This window comes from Trachypithecus francoisi, unplaced genomic scaffold, assembly GCF_009764315.1.
Source record: "Trachypithecus francoisi isolate TF-2019V2 unplaced genomic scaffold, Tfra_2.0 Lachesis_group3, whole genome shotgun sequence".
Classification (NCBI taxonomy): Eukaryota; Metazoa; Chordata; class Mammalia; order Primates; family Cercopithecidae; genus Trachypithecus; species Trachypithecus francoisi.
The window spans coordinates 27,972,021-27,988,669 of record NW_022681468.1 but is presented as its reverse complement, the minus strand read 5'-3'; the positions used below and the strand labels follow the sequence as shown (position 1 = coordinate 27,988,669).

Sequence of the window (16,649 nt, the reverse complement as noted above, 5' to 3'; positions counted from 1 at the left end):
AGATTAGTGTTTGTTACTATGAAAGAATTGATTAGAGTGCTAACAACAACAACAACGATAGAGTTCTTTGCTGTGGCAATAGAGATAATCTGTTAGGATCAATTATCAATTTATCTAATATTTATTGAGCACCTACTATTTGTTGGAGCTGTGTTTACTGTAATATAATGAGGGAAGATGTATCCTTGAATCTTAAACTCAAAGGCAATGATGAGAGAGGAAGAAAAGTATTCTCAAAGCTCATGTGACAGGGAGGAGGATGAAAGCAATTAATATGGTGAAGGGTAGAAATTTAATCAGAGGGACACCTCAGAGAAAGTACTTGGAATTGCTTTGGGCTTGTTAGTTTAACCTGACTGGATTGATTTCTATGCTAGGGTGTAACATAAAATGACAGTAGGCATCTAGGCCTAGCAAAAGTTGCTTTTAAATGAACTGGAACTGAGAATGAAGCCTTAGTTGAACTTCTACATTAGTCCTACATGTCTCTTGTCTTGGTCTCCTTTATTTACACAAAAAATAAAAAGTAAAAAAATAGGTGTTAGCTACAGCAGACATAAAGTAAGGTCTGAGCTCTCTTGGTCCGTGGGACTTATGAATTATTTTTGCTCTTATTAATGAATTGCACTGCACTTTAACTCAGATTGAAGTAGTACCTATCTCAATAGAAAAGTGATCTCTATTTGGAATCAATCCAGCTGATACAGATAACCATGGGGCTTTTTTTCTCCCCAAGAATCACTATAGAAGCTTTATGTCATTCTCTACCTTGCTTATCTTTCCTATGCTAATTCCTCTCCAGCTCATCTCTCTGCCTTTCCTCAGGCACTGAAAGTCACTGACTCTTCCCCTGAGCTGCTTGGAATCCATCCTCTATTGTACACACATCCCCTATATTCTTTCCCCTGTAATTTCCACCTTAATTCAATTTGACTTCTCCTATTCATTCCACTCCCCTTGAAGCTCTTGCATGTTATGATACCAAGTGGACTCTGCTTCCCATCACTTCTTCCATGCCTGGGATAGCCATTGTCAACAAAGCACACCTCCCCACCTTTGATATTTGTGCTGACTAAACTACATGTTGGAAGATAAATGTCTGTTCTCCACAGTGGCATCAGAATTTTGACTCATGAACTTTGACATTCTTTTCCCCATGACACTACTCAGACATGTCAGTATTCATGTGAGTAATTCTTCTAAAGTCAAGGTTCCGTGATACACATTTACCTGTGTAACAAACCTGCACATCCTACACATATACCCCTGGACTTAAAGGTTGAAGAATGAATGAATAAACAAATAAATAAAAATAAAATCAAGGTTCCTCTGCCTCCCCCATCCCAAGGTCCTCCCTTTAGACATTTCCTGGTCCTCATTTCATCACTTCTCATCACTTTTGTCTGTCCTCACTGTCTGCCTTTCACAGCCTGGATCCTATTCACTGAGACTATAGGCTGTCAGAATGCTACTTGCTCCCAGCCCTTTAACTATTTTCACTCTGTGATGGCCACAACTGGAATACACCTTTTCCTCAATTACAAAAGTCACACAAGATTCTACCTGCAGTCTCAGTACACTTCAACAATTCTCTTATTAGTCCTTTTGTAAACTTACTACCTAAGATTTTGCAGTCGCTTTGATGTCTATTTATATCTTGCCAATCTGTATCACTTGAAGGTGCCTATTTTACTCAAATGACAATCTGATATTTTTTCACCTTTTCTTCCTCTGCCTCAGAGTTGATAATACTAATCCTTTGTCACTTTCATCTCACCTAGGTCCAGGCCTGAGCATGGCCCTGCTTCATTTCAACTTAGCCTATCATTATAGCCTTCAGGCCTCTTCTCATTTCCTGGAATTGAGTTCTGTAGATTTTATCCTATATGCTCATAATCCACTCAATAGTGTTCCCATTGTTTTCAAATATAACTCAAAGTGGTAAAGATAGAAAAATATATGTTTTTAGGACTTCTTCTAACAATTATATGTTCCATGGAAGGCTGAAGTCCTACGAGGAATTCTGAGGCCCAGGTAAGGAAGAAGAGATAAGGAAGATAGGCCAGTGGAAAGTTGTCTAGGGCACACCAAACCATTGCAATAATATAGTAATTCCAGGCCAATCCACAGGTGAGATTGAGACTAAAGACTACATTGTTCTTCTATTAGAATTGGCTTAACAAGTCTAGACCAATTATATATATATCATCAATGACCTAAGCTAGGGTAGGCATAAGGTGGCATGTCTTACCTCTTATGCAAAATTGCAAGTTCTCTGAGAATAGAATATTCCTCACTTAGCATATTACTTCTATTACATATTTTAAAAGATAATTTTGATTGCACTGGTTATGTTAAATTTACTCCATGCTCAATGTTAATTGATGAACATGTATCTATTGAGCACTATTATGGAGAAGTTATTTGGTGAGGATACACAGGAACTCCAAGGAAGGGTAAGACCTTTATTCTGCATTCTAGGAGTCTGTAACATAGCTGAGGAGAAGCAACACCCAGTAAAAATGTGTTAATGAGACTTAGACAAATTATTTAACTTCCTTGAAAAGTAGTTTTTAATATGAAAAATGGGAGATTAAAGTTGGTCTTCTGGGTTCCTTAAAGTTCTAGAACTCCAAGCAAACTAGATATACATGTGTCCATACTTATGTCAAATGGGTGCTATCCACAGCAGGTGCTACAGGTATGCAGAAAAGAACGATATCTGTAAACTGGGGTAGATATATATTCATGGAGGTGTTGGAATTTGAGCTGAGCCTTAAAGGAATAGTCTTGAAAGGAAAAATTATCCTCCATCACTGAATAACATGGGCAAAACTATGGGGAAAACACGCCATCTAAATATTTTTTTGTTGGGGCAGGCTTCAGCCAAAAGAGTGTTTGGAATTGTCTCGACATTTCCCTGTTCTAGATTTCTCCTGTCTCTCTGCACATTTGTTTCTACATTTTCAGAATCTAGCTATTTTAGTGTATCGAATCTCTTAAAAGGACCTGTATTCATTGTAATACAACCCCTACAGGAACTTGAGATAATCAGAATTTCAACAGAAAATTACAGTTTCTTGGTGCCTGAACTGCCCCAACTCATGGGTTTAGGATACTAATCAGTGCCTCCCTGGAACAATTATCTGATCCTGTCACCAATCAAAGACAGGACTGTCATGTTTCAAAATACTACTTTTTCAAGGGGAAAAATATTTCTCCTTTAAAGTACATTTCCAAGGAGGTGGAAAATGCAAATAACCTTTTTAGGAGCCCTTTAAATATAGACTCTCACTTAGGGTCCAGTTAGTAGGAACAACCAACCCACTCTGCAAGGTTTTACTCTGCCCTTGAAATTACACTTCAAAAAAACATGCACTGACTCCCCCCGGCATAGAAGCAGCATCCATGTTTTAATTCTGACCTTAATTAAATATTTACACAAGCTCACTATTTGACTGTCCATTGAAGAAGGCCAAGTAGAAGGAAGGAAGTGAAGAGCATTTGCTCTTCTTCTCTCTTCCTTGAGGGTTATGTACCCAAAACTCTGTCTTAATTTGAAATAGGGAGGATTCGATTTTGTCATAAAGTCATAAGGGATGTGTTTTAGGAGTACGTGTATACAGTAGTTGAAATGAGTGCCCAGAAATCTTAGTTTCTTCCCCACCTCTCATGGAGTTTCATTGTATTACCTTGCACTTAACAAAGCCAAATCATTGAAAGACACAATCCCTCCATGAACAACAGTCAATTCTGTAACTGATCCTTACCCAGCTATTTCAATACCATGCATAATGACACTATTCTTTGGAATTCAGGGGAAAAAATTCCAAATGACAATTTGTCTTAAATGTAGACAGTGCTTTAAAATATATGCCTGATTGTAAGAGTGGATATGGCATTTAAGTGTGTCAAAACTTTCTTGCTCTTCTACCTTCCTCCTTTTGGGTTATTGTTGAAAATATATGGGAAAAAAAATGGCAAAAGAAATAGGCCCTGCGTCTGAATTTTAAGTTCCTGTTTTTTGAGAGAAAGACATTTTTTTTGTTTATTTTATTTAGTTTTTTTTTTCTTTCCCATTAGTAAAATAATTCCAACTAAGGTGAAGTTTAGTAAAGTTTAGTGGCCTCTACTGTGTGCAACTCTGACTTTCAACAGTGAAAGGAAGGTAAATGTAATATGCCAGTACACCTAAAACCAGGATTAACATTTTGCTTTATCTTGCAACAGTACTAAAAAGCAAAACAAAACACATTTTAGATATGATACAGTGAGCACAAGAAAAAACCTCTTTTATTGATGGGAGCATATTTTAAAATATCTTCTCACCTTTAGTCTTTGGATTAGTCTCAATCCCTCTGCATAGGGAGCAAACAATAAATGAAGAAATATTCGACGGAAATTGCTATAAAGAAACAATAACTTGCTAGGAAAAAACCAATTAACTGTGAAACATGTATCCCTGAATTTTAATCATGGTTATGCTACTTACTAGACCCCTAAATTTGTGCTTCCGTTGCCTTACTTCCAGAATGGAGGCAAAAAAAAAAATTGCTCTTGAGGTGTCAGTGAAAGAAGATGAATGTATCCCTCATGTTTATTCTGATCAGTTTATTTTTTATATTTTGCCTTATGGCATTTACCTTTAACAATTTTGAATATCTCTGAAAGAAAGGAAGAAAGGATGGAAGGTATGAAGGAAGGTGGAAAGGAAGGAAAGGTCTTTGTTTTCCTTACCTGGCACAGCTAAATATTGGTAAATCACAACAGACAACAAAAATCGAAAATACCTAAGAGTACATTTAACAGGAATTTATATTTTTTAAACTGTAAAAATGAATAAATACTATCTAAATCAAATACTATGGTTTTAGGTGGTAACAATTTAATATCAAAATAATTCGCCTCTACATTTCTAAGTAAAATCTCCCTGTGATGGCTTTTTCTTAATTTCCCAGAGTGTACTCAAAATTTCTATGGAAAAATAAATATCTGAGGATAGCCAAGGAAAATACAAGAAAGAAGATTTTGAGGAAGAACTATGCTTTATAATTCTAGTATAAAACCATTGTAATAAAAAATAATGTATGAACCTGGCATGAAAAGTGGGCAAATAGATTAAATGATAAGAATTGTAGCTCAGAAAATTTCCCCAGCATACATAGGAATTTAATCACTTCCAAAGCTGTTATCACAATTTAGTGGAGAGATGGAAAGTGTTTTTTTGGCAAATGGTAGAAAGATAGCCAACCATCCATATAGAAGAAAATAATGTTGGTGACTATCTCACATCATAAACAGAAATAAATTCCAAGTGAATTGGAAACTTAAAGGTTAAAAAATTATGAAACATATTGGAAGAAAATTTGGACTAGAGGTAAAATCTATTGATTGGTCGAAACATTGCTAACCAGAACAAGACTCCTATATGCTATCATATTAAGAGAAGAAAGGTCAACATATAAAAATTTTAAGAGAAATTTAGGCCAGGCACGGTGGCTCAATCCTGTAATCCCAGCACTTTGGGAGGCCAATGTGGGAGGATCACTTGAGCCCAGGAGTTGGAGACCAGCCTGGGCAACATGGTGAGACCCCATCTTTACATGCCTGCACACACACAAATTAGCTGGGCGTGGTAGTGTGTGCCTGTAGTCTCAGCTACTCAGGAGGCTGAGGTGAGAGGGCTGCTTGAGCCAGGAGGTAAAGGCTGCAGTGGGCTGTGTTCATGCCCCTGCACTCTAGCCTAGGTGACAGAGCAAGACCCTGTCTCAAAAAAAGAAAGAAAAAAAGAAAAATTTACTGTAAAAGATATCATTGCCAAATTCAATATGTAAATTATATATTTGGAAAATGTTGTAATAAAATGTGTCCATGAGAATTATAAGCAGTTATAACCAAAAACCCAAGTAACTATGGCTTGGACAAATCAGGTGTCTTAATTTTTGACATGTAATAAAAAGTTGGAAGGTAGGCAATCCAGATCTCGTACAGTGACTCCATGTGGTAATCACATACTGAGCTCATTCTACCTGTCTACTTAGCTGTTCTGACTATATAGGCTTTCATCCTCATATTTGTCACTTCATGTTCACTGAATGGCTTCTCCACCTTCAGGCAGGAAAAAAAAAAAAAAAAAAAAAGGGAAAGAAAACAGGTAGGTGAAAGCAAAAAATGTATATGTGGGCTAAGTATGTATTGTAAATTCTAGTAAATTATGGTATATATCCTTATCCATAAATGTGTCTATCCCAGTTGCAAGGACAGCTGGTTAATGTGATTTGTTAGTGATTATTTTTGTTTCTTTAATCTGGGCATATATGCAACTTTAGCATTAGAGTTCTTTTACTATGGGGAGAAGGGCAATATTAGTTCCAGAAAAGTGGCTAGCAGTGCCTGCCACACAAATGAAAGTAGCATTAATGTCTAGACTCCACCTAGAATTTTTGCAAATTGAGGAGAACAATCCAATAGAAAAATTGGTGATAAATATGAATAAACAATTCACAGAAGAAAAAATTCAGATTATCCTTAAACCAATGAAAAAATGCCCAATCTCCTTCATGGTCAGACAATTTCAAATTTAAGTAACAATGAGATGTTTTGTATTCATACAATTGATATAAATTTAAAAGTGTGGTGACTCCTATTGCTGTTTGAGATGTAGAAAATTGTTAAATTGTTACAGCTTTTTTTTTTAAAAGATTAACTTTTGAATGGCAGTTTCTATTGAAAGTAATATATATATATATATGCTTTGATCAGCAATCCTAATTATGAGACTCTCATAAAAATTAAAATACCAGTATCTAGCTATACATACCCAATATTGCATCGTATTTTGCAGTGGTTTAAAAAAATGTGGAAAGATTAAGTAAATGTTCATGAATAGAAAAATGGAATTGTTAAGTAAATTATAGTAAATCTCTATCAGGAACTATTATGCAGTCACTTTGCAGAATGGACTTGATCTGTCTTCATCTGAAGCAGATGACTTAGAAATATTTCCACAATATATTGTTAAATGAGGAAATGAGATAGTAATGGAGAAAGATAAGAATGATGCAGGTTATTAATCTGGATTGCCAAGGATTGGAAAGAGGAAGGGAAGAAATAGGGAAATACGGAACGGAGAAAGCAAAAGAAATAAAATTTTAGATATATACATAAGTAAAATAACTTAGAATTCAGATTTCTTTTTTAAAAGACCTGAAATAAGGAAGATAAATCATAGCATAAACTAAGTTTAACAAGATCAGTGTGGGATAAAGAACAGAAGATTGAGAATGTTTTTGGAGTTGTTCCTGATTAGATGTTAGAAGATTTTGGTTATCACCGATCCTTTTCAGAGAAAAATTTATAAACTTACAAGGATCCATTGCATGTGCTTTATATTTGATTTATATCCATATGACTAGTAAACTTTATAGAGATATTTTTAATAAATGAATAGAAAATCTTATTTTTTAAGCAGGTAAATGTGCATTTTCTCATTTCATTAAACAAATTATATCCACAAGCTGAATAATGAGAAGGGTACATCATAGTGTATCACACTGCTGAATTATATGTTCACTGTTTTCGTCCTTGAAAACCGTGGGCTGCTTCAGAGTGGGAAACAGTCTTCACTGCTTATAACTGAGTTCCAGAATTTTCCCAGCCATCTGATACCCAAGCCCAGAGCTTCAGCTTCAGGGTTCTGTTGCTGGCAGTGAGGAAGTGGGATAGCACATTGTTTAAATCACAGCACTTCTCTGTTTCCTGGCTAAGTTACAAAACAGTGTTGTAGTCGTGAAACTGAATATCATCAGCACACATTTGTGGCATGCACAAAGCATGCACAACTCTGTAGTAGCGCTTTAGGCAAGCTTATAATTGCATTTAAAAGAGGTGTTGTTGCTTCCTTTAGGAAGTTTATGAACTAAAGGAAGACAAAAACAAAACCAAACCAACACAAAGCAATGCATTGGACTTTCATCACAGCAATTACAATGTCTGATTCTGAGCTTAGCTCAGGGCTTTGTGCCTTTTAATACTCAGTAATGTCCATTGAATATGTGAACAAACCAACCACATTAACAGGAACTGTACTGTTATAGCAATTCTTAACCGGTGGTTTTGCCTTCTGCATCACTCCGCTAGAATCTATCTCCATCCAGTTGAATGCAAATCTGATAATATGACCCTCTTATTTTTTCCCTATGGTTTCCAGACAGCTTTAGGAATCAGAAAAAGGCACTGATTCTAAACCTGAAAGTGTGCTTTGTGGAGCCGCATGTTTTAAATAATTGAATTAGAATGCCTTTTAATGAGCTGCACGCTCTCTAGTTTTTGCACAGAAAACCTCTAGCCTATAGTGTTGAATAGGTGATCACCCAGCTACAGGCTAAAATTCCAACGCCTCTGTGATGTACAGATTCTTCCCACTTTATCCCTTGCTTATTATTTCAGTCTTGAGTCCCACCATTTTGCTATATGCAACCAGCACTCTAGCCATGCTGGATTGTTTGCTGTTTCCTGAGTATGCTGTGCTCATTCAGTCTTCTGCAAATATACTTATGCTACTTCTTTCTCCTGAATTGCGTATTCTGTCTCATTAACCTAGTGTACTCCCTCCTATCCATTCATGTTCAATTAAAATACTACTACCCTCATAATATCATTTTTAACTGACCTAGAAAAACAAGTTAGATATTCACATCTTCAATATTCCATCTATTTATCAATTGTTGCTCTTCTTATATTGATACTTACTTATCTGAGTCTTCACCCATCAGAAAGATGGAATTCTCTCTTTGTACACCTTGCACCTATCACTGGCTTCATCACAGGATCCCTATCATGGTCTTTTTGATGAAGCATTGTTGGATGGAGAGATGGATGCATGGACTAGGTAATAAATGAATCATGAACCATTAAGTGAAATAAGGAGTGGTATAGACTTGGAAAAGAAAAGTTACTGTTGAAATAGCGCCAGAGAAAAATATTTTTTAAGAGTTGTATAGGCTAAGATGAAGGTGAGGATGACTTATCTATAATGTTATCTTCGGAAATTGTTGAGTTAACATTTGTAAACGGGGTGGATATTTTGGAGAGAAGGTGCTACATAACTACAGCACAATTATTTATTATCCTCTAAAATTGTCCCTTTCTTTGGCATGTTTAAAACCTAAAGTCTGGTTGGCATTATAAATATGCATGAGCTGTTGGGGGAAGAGAGCATAAAGTGTGAATCACACTTCAAACAGACCCACCCGCTCGCTCCTGACTTCACGTTTTTCAGAAGTGTGAAATGAAAATGCTTTAAAATTAGAAAATGTGCCATCAGAACTTTTATCAGCCCTCGGAGAAAATAAATAATCTCTAAATTTGGGGAATGCTGGGGATATTTATTTAGTTAGTTTCACAGCTAAGATGCTTTGATAAGTTTTTGTGTCATAAAATGTACAAATTAATGTTAATGAATGTGGAAAAAATAACTTCTAAAACAGCCTGAGTACCCAAGGCTGCAATCTAGGGTTTCTGAGGGATTATTTAAACCTCATCTATGGAGAAATAGTCTCCATGGGGAAAAGAAACTTTTACAGGTGTCTTTCTCTCTGATACCTTTGCGTTTGAAGGGGGATCTTGTAGCATTTGAGGAGTGGGTGAATTTCTGGAAAGGGACACTTGGATCTTAAATTGCTAAATGTTAACAAAAGTGAGAGAAAATACTATAGTTAGCTGCTTTCAATGTTGTGGAAAATGATTTTTTAATCAATGTTGCTCTTGATTTCTTAAGCATAACAAGATTAAAATGAGTGTGAATATAAAAGATCATGAAAAAAGGTAAAATAAAGGATGGTGATCTGAGATCTTTATTTTTTATTACTAGTTTGAAGAATAGTCCATCATTTCCAGTAACTTTGTGATCAAAAAAATGACTATGTGGTTGTTCTCATCAAGGCCAGTAATAGAGAACAGGGACAAAGAGAGAGGTGCTCCATTGATATCCACAACCTGTATGTAGTACATCGGCATCAGCGGGTGGGCCAGAGACAGCCCAGCTTGCTGAGTTCCACCCAGGTTTCCTGATGCAGTATGTCTGGGGTTGGGCAGCCCGAGTTGCATTTCTCATACCCTCCCAGGTGATGATGATGCACATTTTGAGAAACACTGCTCTGTTCCAATACTTACATGCAATTTTTAAAAAAATTATGTAATGACCATCTGTGGTTAAATGCTGAGCTCATTTTATAAACCTTAAGCGTCTTGGCAAGTGTCTCTGTCTTTTTTTAATTGTCTGATAGTTTAAAATACCATTTTATTAGCCTACTATTGTGGAAGTTGAAACTCTATTATATTCACTTTGTTATTGTTAACCGCCTCACATTTTCTGTGGTACTGTGGAACAGAAATTGTTTTAAAGGAGTGAAAAAACAACGTTTACTTTCATCAAATTGTTGTCTAGCCTCTTGATTGAGTTATAGCTATTGTTACTAATTTATTGCTATTTTTTGCAACATGCCCATGATTTTTTTCTGCTTCAGACTGAAAGTAAATCTGAATAGATGAAACCTAATTTAGGTACATGCTGTTAGGTTCTGTTTTTTGGGGGATAGATTAAAAATACAAGAGAAAGCATAAGACAACATGATCTCTCACATGTATGCATATGTTCAACTGCATATCTTTTGTTGATAATCTCCAAAACATACATATTTTGACTTCAGTACCATACCAGATACTGGAAACCAAGTGATAAAATGACTTTACTCTGGGATGTGAATGTCATTGAGTCAGCAGCTTTCTACCAAATCATTAATCTCTGCCCAGGTCCAAATTGCTTCAGTGATTTCCTACCACTCAGCATTTTCCTTGGTGAAGGACCCTTCCAATACAAGTCTTCTGGCTTTTCTTTCTACTACAGGGAAGGCTTTCTCTTAGCAGCTATTTCTAAAATGAGGCTAATGATGAGACTGATAGATGAAGAAACTTATCTCTGAGGTTTGTCTTCTTCTTGCACCTGCTGATAGCACTCACTTCTCAACTCCTCTTTATACCTAAAAGATATACTTCTCTATTATTTCAATAATTCTGATGCTGCTCATTCTTTACTTATTTTCAGAGATGTTTATGAGATTTCAAGCTCCTTAACTAGACATATACAAAGAGCAAGAAAACAACAAAAAAATTCTCCCTGGTCTTTCCTGGAACTAACAATAGAATACTTGACCAAGAACCAAGATTACAGACTATCTCAGTGTTAGTGGAACCATTTCACTGCTCGAAGTTTTCTTTTAAAACACACAGTTTGCACTTTATTGTTAATCTACTTGGAGAGATATTATTATTTTTAAAAAATAAATATCTGCTGAAATGAGTATCAGGCAATGGCTCTCAAAGTGTAGTCCCAGGACCAGCAGCATTAGCAAATTCCCAGTTCCCACCTCAAACCTGCTGAGTGTGAAGCTCTAGGGGAGGAATCTGGCAATTTGCGTTTCAACAAGCCCTCCCAGAGGATTCTGATTTACGCTGAAGTCTGATAACCACTTGCTTAAGAATTTGGAAAGTCTTAGAAATAAGGGCAGGACTGGGTGGAGAAAATGAGGAGGTCTGATTGTCTTTATGCTTGCTACTCATGTAATCACACAAATTGGTGTCTGCAGGAGACACTTTTATTTGTTTGTAACAAATAACTGGGAGCTTGCCAGTGGTGAAGAAGATACCCAGAGAACATTGTGAATATATACTTGGTTTCTCCAACCTGGACAGACCAAGAGCATTTATTTCAAGATCCTGCATGGGTAATTCCCCTCAGGTGGAGGGCTGTTGGTTTTTCCAAGCACCCAGCCACAACTGCCACTGCATTCTATTCTCTTTAATGCTCAATCAGTGCCCCTGGCCATTTGGTGATTATTCCACCCTAATGTTGTGAGGTATTTAGTCCAAATAGTACAATCCACTTTTGCTTTCTTTCTCTTCTAGTAAAATTTATAGGTTGCTATAATAGCCTGTGTCTGCCCCAGACCACAATTATAAAAATAATAATAAATTACCTCGCTTTCTCTGGGTTTTCTTTCAGGCTCAACATGTGGTTTGTGGCTTACAGGGTATTGATTGTACATTATCAGTTTAGCTCACACACTGACAATTACATGTAGCGCCAAGGTAGCCGTGACAATGTAGTCCAGTTGCCATAGCAATGAAAGAAGGCCTATTGCTGCTACCTACAACCTGCTTTATAGTGATAAATGTGCTGCTCATTTCATTTTAATTGAAATTTGAAATCATAGTCTCTAGCAAGGAATAAACGGACTCACTCCCCATTTTTCCCCCTTGGCCACACAAAAACAAGTAGTAATAGGAAATATTTGAGCATTTTTAGAAAGTAAATATCAAGTTTTTGAGAGTATGTTTTCCAGTAGTTTCATGGGTACTAGAAACAGATGAAGAGTGATTCTTTGCTGAATAAAAATTGAATTAGCTCTCATGTTTTTGCATTCTTAATTAACTGCTATTTTTTATTTCCCTAAGTCCCTCATCTTAACAGCTTACCCTGCATGGTGTACTTTATATAATAGAGACTTTAATGGATTTACTTCCTGAGTTTAGTTCATATCTAAAAACTCACAGCAGATATCATAAGGTACTTGAAAATTAGAATCACAGGGTCTTGTGGAAGCTTTTACATAATTGAAAAACTTGATAATAAATATTTATCCATGTATGGTTTCACTTCTATGCCAGTGCCTCATCTATGCCTTAGACCTAATAACCTTTATGTGATGTCATGACTACATACTACAGTCATATACAATCTGTAGTGCTATATGTAGCAAAGAGAGAGAGAGACACTGTGAAATATAGTCAGGAATGAAGAGATTCTTTGTCCGTCAGTTCAAAAAAGAAATTTAGTACAGAAAACCAACCAACTATGGAAATGAAGAATAAGAAAGTAACTAAATATATATAGACAAGTGTGTGTATGTATGTGTGTGTACATATATATGTATATATATGTACATATATATATACGTATATATATATATACACACACACATACATGTAGGCGTGAAGTGCCAAACTATTTTTAAAAGTATGAACTTGGTCTATAAAGATTCTAAATAGGTCAGTGGAAGACAGGGTCAAATCTGAGATTCTACTTTGACCTTTTGATCTTTATCTGAAAGAAATCAGATGATTTCCCTTTTCCGGTACAAGCCTGTAAGTTAGCACAATATTTTGTTTCCCTGGACTATATGGAGTGTATAGTAGATATTTAGGACAGAGGGAAACCTATGATGGGTAGTAAGATTTAACTAGGGTAATATGAAATAAAGGATCTCCCCTTAAAGAACTTATGATGACATGTGGCTGGGCACGGTGGCTCACGCTTGTAATCCCAGCACTTTGGGAGGCCAAGGCAGGTGGATCGCTTGAAGACAGGAGTTCAAGATAAGCCTGGCCAACATAATGAAAACCTGTCTCTACTAAAAATACAAAAATTATCCAGGCGGATGTGGGTGCCCATAATCCCAGCTACTGAGGAGGCTGAAACACGAGAATCTCTTGAACCCGGGAGGTGGAGGGTGCAATGAGCCGAGATCGCGTCACTGCATTCCAGTCCTGGGCAACAGAGTGTGACCCTGTCTCAAAATTAAAAAAAATAAAAAAATAAAAAATAAACAGAGGTTATGATGACATGAAAACTTATTTTTTTATAAAGTGACCTCAGCAATTGTGCACAGGGTGGGACATCTCACGTGAAAAGCATCTCAATCATTGATTCCTAAGCTCTGCTTTTAGAAGGAGTAAACATGGCTTGGGAATTAGATGGCTCCCATCTGTGAAAACAAATTCTTATCAGTGGTGTTTTTTGGGTGGATGGGTTATAATAAAAAGGAAAGTATGATTTCCCTTATATTTTAGTCTTTACTGTTACTCCTAGTTATAATCATGGTCCTCCAAATAATTATGATGATAATAAAATGATCAATATCAGTTTAATTTATTTGTATGTCCTTATTAATACCTACCAAGTACCTAGCATGTGTGAAGACAATATTCTAAGTCAGCAGCCACCAACCTTTTTGGCACCAGGGACCAGTTTCACCAAAGATAATTTTTCCATGGACTGGGGTTGAGGGATGGTTTTGGGATGATTCAGGTACATTACATTTATTGTGTACTTTATTTCTATTATTACTATATTGTAACATATAATGAAATAATTATGCAACTCATCATAATGTAGAATGAGTGAGAGCCCTGAGCTTGTTTTCTTGCCACTGGACGGTCCCATATGGTGGTGATGACAGACAGTGACAGATCATCAGGTATTAGGTTCTCATGAGGAGCATGCAGCCTAGATCCCCAGCATGCATGGTTCACAGTAGGGTTCACACTCCTATGATAATCTAATGCTGCCACTGATCTGACAGGAGGCAGAGCTCAGGCAGTAATGCAAGGAGTGGGGAGCGGCTGTAAATACAGATGAAGTTTTGCTTGCTCACCTGCTGCTCACCTTCTGCTGTGTGACCCCGGTTTCCAACAGGCCACAGACCAGTACTGGCCTTTGGCCACGGGTTGGAGACCCCTGTTCTATGTGTTAAGACAAGACTTGGGCCTTCATGGAACCTATATTCTAGTAGGATTAAGACAGACATTAAACAAGTAATTACACAATAAATTACTTAAGTTCAATTATAATGAAGAAAAATATTAGATTCTACAAGAGATTATAAAATCTACTATAAAATTCTTTAGTGTTAGCAGATAATTTACTCACCATTTAAAGATTGCATCATTGATTAAATCAATTTTGAAATGGGAAGTGACTTTGAAAAACAGACTTACTACAAACAGACACATAAAGAAAAATCTGGTACACATTAAAGAGAAGTATTGCTATAAAATCAGAATAGATTAAGTCTACATTTGAATTACGCCATGTGTCAAGTTTGTTAAGCATATAGATTAGATAAGATGTAACTATTATTTTGCTCTTGACCTACTTTTATTTTTTATACACTTAATTCTAAACCTTTGGATTGTATTGAACTTTAAAATACATATATGTGATTCATTTAAGTTTAAATAATTGAAATTATTATCAAAACCTCATTGTTCTGCTTGAAGCAGTAACTCTACTTCCCCATACTTCAGTTTTTCATGTGTTATAGCAAGATTTGTACTAGAATTATCCAGTTCAGCCCAACCACATCTTTCTGTTTCATCCTTGCCTTGGCTGTTAATTAACTCAGTGGAATTTTATGTCATGAATGCATTTGTTTTCTAATACATCTTCATTTTAATGTAAGATGGTTGAAAAGGACCAAGTCCTCTGAGAACCCCAGAGCAAGAAGTAAAATGCCTCACATCTGACGAATGCTCAGTAAAATGTGTAGTGGGAAATCTTGATTATATGCTCATTAAAAAATATATCTAAGTATTTAAAGTAGTAAGCCTGGCATTCAAAAGGTAAAACTTTCAAAATTCTAACACAGTTCTTGTTTGGACTAACTCTAGTCTAATCACAACTCTGCTGTTTTCTTGTCTGCACTATGCTCACATAATGGCTATGTCTATTACCGCCAAAGCCTGGCTCACGGCCTACAATGGCATCCTGTTTCTTCACTTGTTTTTCTTTTGCTTATCTGACAAGCTCTTGCATTCATAAAAGTCGAAAGGATTCCAGCTTAACATTTCAGTCCCACAAGGTCGACTTCCATGGCGCAGCCTGGAACACCTTGTCTGTGAATAGATCTGGAATCCTCAAATGGATTTGAAGTCACTACCAGCAACAGGTCTGAGATCGTAGTACCCAAGAAGAAAATTGAGCCTAGGGAACCACAGAGAGTCTTTCCACAATTCAAAGTAATACCAAAGTAGCCACAACAGCAGAGGTGGGGAGAGATGTGGGCATCAGATTGCCTAGAGCTCTAACAACCTATCTTTCACATAGAAGCTGCTCTCAACTTCAGGCTTCAGATCCTTAAATATGGGTAGGGTCCTTCATTTAGTGTCAAAGAATTGATTAGAAAGCTCCTGCAATGTAAGCTCATTAATGACACCATTTTGGCAGGCCAGATGATATAATTAGCCCAAACAAGATATGAAATCTACAGTGTTTTAGGCACCTGTTCATTAATTTTTAATTTTGTAATAAAAGAGACAAAGAACGAAAGGAAACAGCAAGAGAAGACGATTCATGCTTATCGGTGAAAAAGAACAAGATATAAAGAAAAAGATTCCAAGATAACATTTGCCAGATGTGGATAGTACCTTCAGATTTCCATTATCCTTCTCAAGACAGTAGCATTTACAAAAACTGTATCATCTCTACCCTTACAAAGTAGATGCTATGTCAATAGTGTCTTTATAGGATGCACGGATAGTCCTCGAACTAAAGTAGAATCATAAATTCTGGTCTCATCACAGACATTCATTTAAGGAACATCTCCCTCCCCCACCCCCATGCTAACGTGAGCTTTCTGGAGGATGATAAAAGCGACCTGAATAATGCAGTACCTAAGTCTCACTAATGAGGAGAGCCAGGGGTAAAGAGTTTAGCACTGAGTGACTGAGGATACGTATCAAAGGAAAATGTCATCCTTGGGACTTCTCTGTAAATACCAGCATATGTTTTGTTTTGTTTTGTTTTCCTAAGA

At 36.4% G+C, this 16,649-nt stretch overlaps 1 protein-coding gene across 2 annotated transcripts in view; it reads left to right on the top strand.

Moving 5' to 3' along the window:
• LOC117069250 (neurexin-3-beta) overlaps window positions 1–16,649 on the top strand; it is a 1,234,533-nt gene that overhangs the window by 527,294 nt on the left and 690,590 nt on the right. The window lies entirely within an intron of this gene.